Below are 7,500 nucleotides of genomic sequence, written 5' to 3' on the forward strand. Positions count from 1 at the left end.
TAACAAGACAATTTGATGAAGGACTGTGAAAAAATAAAATAAACAGTGGTTTTCACGGGGGTGGAGGGGGGAGGGAGAGAGACATACAGACAGACAGACGGACAGACAGACAGACAGACAGACAGACAGACAGACAGACAGACAGACAGACAGACAGACAGACACTGAGAAAGAGACAGACATAGAAATAACACAACACAACATGTCACAACACCAAAACGCCATCACTGAAAAACACAACATAACAACACACACACTTGAAACACCTCACCATTATTCTTCTTATTGTTCTTCTTCTTCCTGTTCCTCCGCCTGCCACCAACGTTGATGTAGGCTGCCTGAGAGTCGCCGGTATGGCCTAGACTCTCGCGCAGCGCTCGGTTGATGGCATTCTGGATCTGCTCCCTGAGAGGGCCCCTCATCTCCCCTGTTGCTCGTGCGGCACGCGCCGCACGCTTTACTCACGCTGCATGCTGGTCCTGGGCACAGAGAGGTGAGAGGTTGATTGGTGGGGCCCTCGAAGGGATAGTAGTAAGGGGAGGGCGGGGGGTAAGGTGAGTGAGTGTTCGTTTCGGTGTGCCTAGAACTGCGGTAGGTATGTTCGCAAGCGTACACACATACTCACACGTGTGTGCACGCACTGGACTGCGCAGGTGCGCTCATACACACACACACACACACACACACGCGCGCGCGCGCGCGAACCGCGCATATTCAGGGAAACACAATGTGCCTCCAAGTTTTTCTTTTATAACAGTAATAAGAACTGAATAAGTATGAAAATAACGAAAGGAACTGTCTTCAGGATTAAGAGCAAACAATCGTTCCGTAAACTGGCAAAATGGATCGAGGAGAGAGACAGAGTGGAAGAAAGCTGGGCCGGGGATAGAGGGGAGAGAAAGAGAGAGAGAGAGAGAGAGAGAGAGAGAGAAAGAGAGAGAGAGAGAGAGAGTCCTTTTCCAATGACACTAGCACAAAATTGCATCACATTTGCACTTTTTCCGATGAAATGTCATATAATAAGTAATATCATGATATCAGTGGAAGGAAGAAAGATTGAAAAGACACGGAAAAGCAAAACTTTTCAGTTTTTTACAATATCAACTTCACCTGTGTAAATCAGAGAACAATTAGCCAACAGGTAACGGGAAGTAATTAACACGGAAATAGGCAAACATCGGGTAAATGGCAGGGTATGCTCGCTGACTGACAAGTGAAGCCAGAATGTCACTCCATAATAGCTTTCTTCTTCCCTCTACATCAAATAGACAGTTCCTCCGTTGCACAGTGAGTGGTAGCACGTGTACCTTCCTCCCCCTCGCTCAGGTAAACGAGCTCTTGGCCTACCATGCCGGTTGCAGCCACGTGGGTTTCTGAGTCCTCACTACAAGAACCCTACCTACCTGGTAAGATTACAACACACCTGTCCAGTTTTTCTTCTTTTTTTTCCGCCTCCTCGCCGACTTTTCGTTTTTGTCCAGTGGCAGACACCTTACGGTTGATTTAGAGCCAAGACTCCAAGGATGATTCAAAAGAGATGTTACCAAGAGCGCATGATTCAGAAGCTGGGGTTCACTGAGCATGAGAAACTTCCGACATCTTGCGCACATTTTTACTAAATAACTACCGTAAATAAAGAAATGCTCCGACACATTTTACATCGTTAGAAAGAGGAAAGAAAACGTCTAACGCGTGAAAGTAAAAATTCCACTTACCTAGTACTGATCTGCTTAAATGTTGAACGAGTTGGGAGAAGCGAAGTTTGTATCGTTCATGCACAAGTCCTGGTAAGAGTATCTCATTGATAGTGAGTCAAGTCTCGCCGTCTTTACGTTGTTCCACGAGAACAGGACTGCTGCCAACAATGTGCACCCGTGTGTTACCTTTTGGCATTACCGTCAGTCTTGGAGAAGGGGTTGGGGGGGGGGAGAAGGCGAGGAGATGTGAGGGTGGAGGGGGGTTAGAGTAGGATGAATGTAGAGAGGTATTGTTGTTTGGCCTAAATAGATGTCTTCAGACTTGTCTAAACTGACAACATGATATGTGCAATATTGACGCAGAAGCACACACACACAAATAAACAGACACAAATAAAACCACACACACACACACACACAAACACACACGCAGGCACTGACGCGCACACAGACACACACACACAAACACGCACGCACGCACGCACGCACGCACGCACACACGTACATACTAACAAACACAAACACAAACACACATACGCTAACACATACACACACACACACACACACACACACACATACGCACACCGTCACACACACACGCCGTGACACAAACACACACACACACACACACACACACACACACACACACACACACACACACACACACACACAAAGAGGAAGAAGAAGAAGAAGAAGCAGAACGGTAAACAAAGATCGATGTCATATAAACATATCGCCTGGCTTTGATGCTCCATCGGATATGACAGACCGACGGTCGAATGATCAAAACTGCATGCAGGGTTACTTAAAAATTTTTTTTTTTTACTAATGATATGAAATAATCAAATTTTGATTCCCCCCCCCCCCCCACTCGCACGCACACACACACACACATACACAGACAAACTTACTTTCTCTCTCCCTTTCACCCCTCCCCCCGCACTACCATTTGCTCCAGAGCCTCCACAACTGGCAGCCTGCTTGCGCTTGTGCGTCAAAAGAAATTACAGGTAAAATGCATATCTCACAATGGCGCGCAGATATATCTACCACAACACATTTTGCGCTTTCCAATGCCAGAGGTGTTCCACCACCTCCTCTTGAGATGAAAGGTAGAAAAAAACAATAGTGCACAGGTGCTATCAACTAAGATTTATATCTCGCTTTTCTCCCGAGACGAGTCAGTCTCAGTTTCTTCCAGAAATCTGTCTTGTCTTATCCTGTCTTTTTACATTTAGTCAAGTTTTGACTAAATGTTTTAACGTAGAGGGGGGAATCGAGACGAGGGTGTGGTGTGTGTGTGTGTGTGTGTGTGTGTGTCACGTTGTGTGTCTGTGTGTGTGTGTCTGTCTGTCTGTGCGTGTGTGTGTGTGTAGAGCGATTCAGACTAAACTACTGGACCAATCTTTATGAAATTTTACATGAGAGTTCCTGGGAATGATATCCCCGGAAATGTTTTGTTCGATAAATACCTTTGCTGACGTCATAACCGGCTTTTTGTAAAAGTTGAGGCGGCACTGTCACACCCTCATTTTTCAATCAAATTGATTGAAATTTTGGCCAAGCAATCTTCGACGAAGGCCGGACTTCGGTATTGCATTTCAGCTTGGTGGCTTAAAAATTAATTTATGACTTTGGTCATTAAAAATCTGAAAATTGTAAAAAAACACTTTTTTTTTATAAAACGATCCAAATTTACGTTCATCTTATTCTTTATCATGTTCTGATTCCAAAAACATATAAATATGTTATATTTGGATTAAAAACAATCTCTGAAAATTAAAAATATAAAAACTATGATCAAAATTACATTTCCGAAATCGATTTAAAAACAATTTCATCTTATTTCTTGTTGGTTCCTGATTCAAAAAACATATAGATATGATATGTTTGGATTAAAAACACGTTCAGAAAGTTAAAACGAAGAGAGGTACAGTAAAGCGTGCTATGAAGCACAGCGCAACCGCTACCGCGCCAAACAGGCTCGTCACTTTCACTGCCTTTTGCACTAGCGGCGGACTACGTTCAGTTTCATTCTGTGAGTTCCACAGCTTGACTAAATGTAGTAATTTCGCCTTACGCGACTTGTTTCTTCTTTTGTCTTTCCCTCCCCATACTGTGCTGACAGGTTGGAGGGGGAGGGCTGAGGAGGAAGGGGGGGGGGGGGGGGGGCAGTGATGCGAGTTCGGAGTATCTGTGAGTGAGTGCAACAGAACAATTTACAGGATTCGTGCCGAGAGCTTTGAGGGTCTGGGAGCAAAAACGAACGCGAGGGAATGAAATACGACAATCGTAAAACTAACGCATGCAATGTATTTGGTTTCGAAAATATTTCACACAAAAAACCCAAAAAAAACCCCACTCAAAATATAAATGTGAAAGAGGGGGTAGAGAGAGATAGAGAGAGAGAGAGAGAAAGAGAGAGAGAGAGAGAGAGAGAGAGAGAGAGAGAGAGAGAGAGCAACAACACAAAATAAAAAAAAGAAGGTCTAAGTTGTTGCAGACCGGGGTGTTGATTTAGAACGATAACAGTCTACACCGGACCTTCTTTACAGTGTATTCAAATCAGCTTCTTTATATGACCATGAAAAACCACACCATCTAAGAAGAAGGTGTTGAAGACAAAATGACACTTACAAAAGTTTTTAATTTTTTTAATTTTATTTTTTTAATTTTTTTATTTGTCTGATACATTTTTGTTTTAAAGAAAAAAACACAGTCAGGGTTTTGGTATGTCAAAGGTTGTCCACTTTGTTTGGAGGTTACATGAGCCATTATTCGAGTTGTTCATACAAAATAAATAGAAATATCATGACATCTTCAACCTTGTTTCCTTTTTTAGTATCACGTTTTTGAAATCTTCATCTTGATCGAGCCTTACCTTTGTTTCCAAATCCTCTCTCTGTGTTTACACGGGCTTGGGACCGTTATGCCATCACTGTCAAAGCCACATTAGGGACTTGGATCTTGAATGATAGGCCATGATTATTTACAAAAAGAAAAAAACCCCATTCAGTTACATGAGAAGGGGTTGGGTGGTCACACCATCCTTCTGAACCTGTCTTTTGATGTAGAAGAAGGAAAGGGCTTACGGAGGGTTTGTTTTTTCGTGAAAGTGTCTGTGTGTAATAATTACTCTATCAGAAAATGCATGTTCTACTCTGTTTACCAAATCTCTCACACACACAGCACTCAAACTAGGCACAAAGACATTAACACATTACTGCCCTTTGCCCTCGTACCTATATTCAAAACATCACAACAAAAATACAAATATGATATCTCTCATACAATCAACAATCTCTTGCATTCACTGTAATAATAATAATTGTCAGTAAGTACTGGTGTCACATGACTGATGTGAACCAGTTGATTGGCTCATGGCGATGTGCTAAAACTGTTAGCGCACTCTTGGAGTGCGCTAACTTTTCCACAGAGCGTATTCTTCCGCCCTTTGCCTAAGCGAGACTGTGCTCTCATCCTCAGAATTAATTAATGACATGTAGCTTATATTCTCCACAATACCAAATGACCATAAATTCCCTGCTTCTCAATTAAAGCAGAAGTGGGTTTTTTTCTGACAGATTGCATGTGCCTGTGCCAGTGCCAGTGATATAAAAATAGAAGCCGCTGTGTTTCATCTAATTTTCGCCGACTTGCATAGATTCTTCTCATATGCCGTGTTAGTGGCATGTAGCTTATCATCCACATTACCAAATGATGAGTTAGTAGGCCTATACAATTCCCAGCGGCTAACAGAAAACACAAGTGTTATTCCGATAACGTACCAGCTAGACCAGTTTGGAAGACTGACTCGATCGACTCTGTAGCAGACTACACAGAAATACGACTACATCAGTTCAGTAAATGAATGGTTTCCGAATTATTATTTCAAGGCAAGAACAATCGTAATCGAAAACGTGTAAGGTTCAGAACGTTCTTACCATATATAAGACTTATTACCAGCCTGCCTCATGCGTGCAGACTCAGTGCAGACTGCAGTGGTTCGATTGCCCAGCAGACGACATTAACCCCGCTCAGCAAATTAACATGTTGGGCAAATGTGAACGAAACAACGATGGGGATATAATACGTGTAGGGTTCAGAGCATTCTTACCGTTCATATTTAGTATCAGACTCCCCGATGAGTGAAGATACAACACGAGAAATATGCCACATTTGTTTTGAAAATGTGCGAACCGTCGAGTCCCGCTTCGAGTCAATTCAAGGGGAGTCACTCCGCACAGTCAATCCGACGAAGCTCGACTGGAGGTTTCGAATCGCAAATAATGAAGAGCACAGTCCTTTCTCCGAGTTCAAATGAGGTCTCTCTGAAAGATCATCACTGTTCAGATTAACGCTACACTGGAATTTGCCAACAGAAATTAAAATGCGTGTGACGAAAGCACGACACACTTGAGACACCCCACACAAAAGTAGATCTTTACTGTACACGACCTGACCACACAGTTATGCCTATTCAAATGCGCGTTGCAAAATGTGCGTTTGGAATCTTCTTTTTTTCTATGGCGGTACTGACAATATCGTTATTGAAACAATCCCAGTGCACTGAGGGATTTATAGAGCAAATCTCGAAAATAATTATTGAACTCAGCGCTATGCGCTTCGTTCAATAATGAATTTTCTCGATTTGCTCTATAAATCCCTTAGTGCACTGGGATGTCTCAATAACTTAAATAATTAAGTAGATGTGCAACGCCAAGGCACTGCATACCCCAGCGAAAGACAAACCTCTCTCTCTCTCTCTCTCTCTCTCTCAAACACACACACACACACACCCAAGTTACACACGTACACACATACACACTCACTCACACGCACTCACTCACTCTCACACACACTTCACTGTACACACAAAACACACCCCCATACGCACATATAGACAGACGGACATACACACCTTTACAAACAAACACACATACACACACACATACACTTACCCACACGCCCAAACACAAACCAACCCACCCACTCTCTCTCTCTCTCTCTCTTATACAAACAGACACACACCCACACAAACACACACACATGTACATACGCACGAATGTACGCACGCACACACCCACAGACACACACATTGACTCACACAAATCTCATACACACAATACACACACTCATACGCACATACACGGTTGGCCTAGTGGTAAGGCGTCCGCCCCGTGATCGGGAGGTCGTGGGTTAGAACCCAGGCCGGGTCATACCTAAGACTTTAAAATTGGCAATCTAGTGGGTGCTCCGCCTGGCGGCTGGCATTATGGGGTTAGTGCATGCTAGGACTGTTTGGTCCGGTGTCAGAATAATGTGACTGGGTGAGACATGAAGCCTGTGCTGCGACTTCTGCCTTTTGTGTGGCGCACGTTATATCTCAAAGCAGCACCGCCCTGATAATTATGGAAACAAACAAACAAATACGCACATAGACAGACGGACACACACACCTTTACAAACAAACACATATATGTTACAGGCAAGTTGGGAAACCAGGCATTTCCGGAAATGACTACCGAAAAGTAGTCATTTACGGAAATGACTGATTCACTCGGTCATTTCAGGAAATGCCTAAAGTTTAGCTGGATATTTTAGTCATTTCCAGTAATGACTGAAATTAGCTGTTAGGCATTTCCAGAAATGCCTGACACACAAACTCTTGATCAATCGAAACGCACGCACGCACGTGTACAATAAGAATGAAAAGGGTTATAAATATGTACCAGATTTTAATGTTATTATCTGTCAGATTAAAAGGTAGATAAAAGAATAATAACAAAATGAAATACTAAAA

The 7,500-nt window shown here is 43.0% G+C and overlaps 1 protein-coding gene across 1 annotated transcript in view; it reads right to left on the reverse strand.

The window, feature by feature from the left end:
• Window positions 1-7,178: 7,178 nt before the first annotated feature.
• LOC138955014 (KRAB-A domain-containing protein 2-like) overlaps window positions 7,179-7,500 on the reverse strand; it is a 3,852-nt gene continuing 3,530 nt past the window's right edge. Inside the window, exon 2 of the mRNA XM_070326739.1 lies at window positions 7,179-7,500. This exon is cut by the window's right edge and continues 2,109 nt beyond it. The gene's annotated coding sequence lies outside the window, so the exon portion shown is untranslated.

Source organism: Littorina saxatilis, unplaced genomic scaffold (assembly GCF_037325665.1).
Source record: "Littorina saxatilis isolate snail1 unplaced genomic scaffold, US_GU_Lsax_2.0 scaffold_2948, whole genome shotgun sequence".
NCBI classification, from domain to species: Eukaryota; Metazoa; Mollusca; class Gastropoda; order Littorinimorpha; family Littorinidae; genus Littorina; species Littorina saxatilis.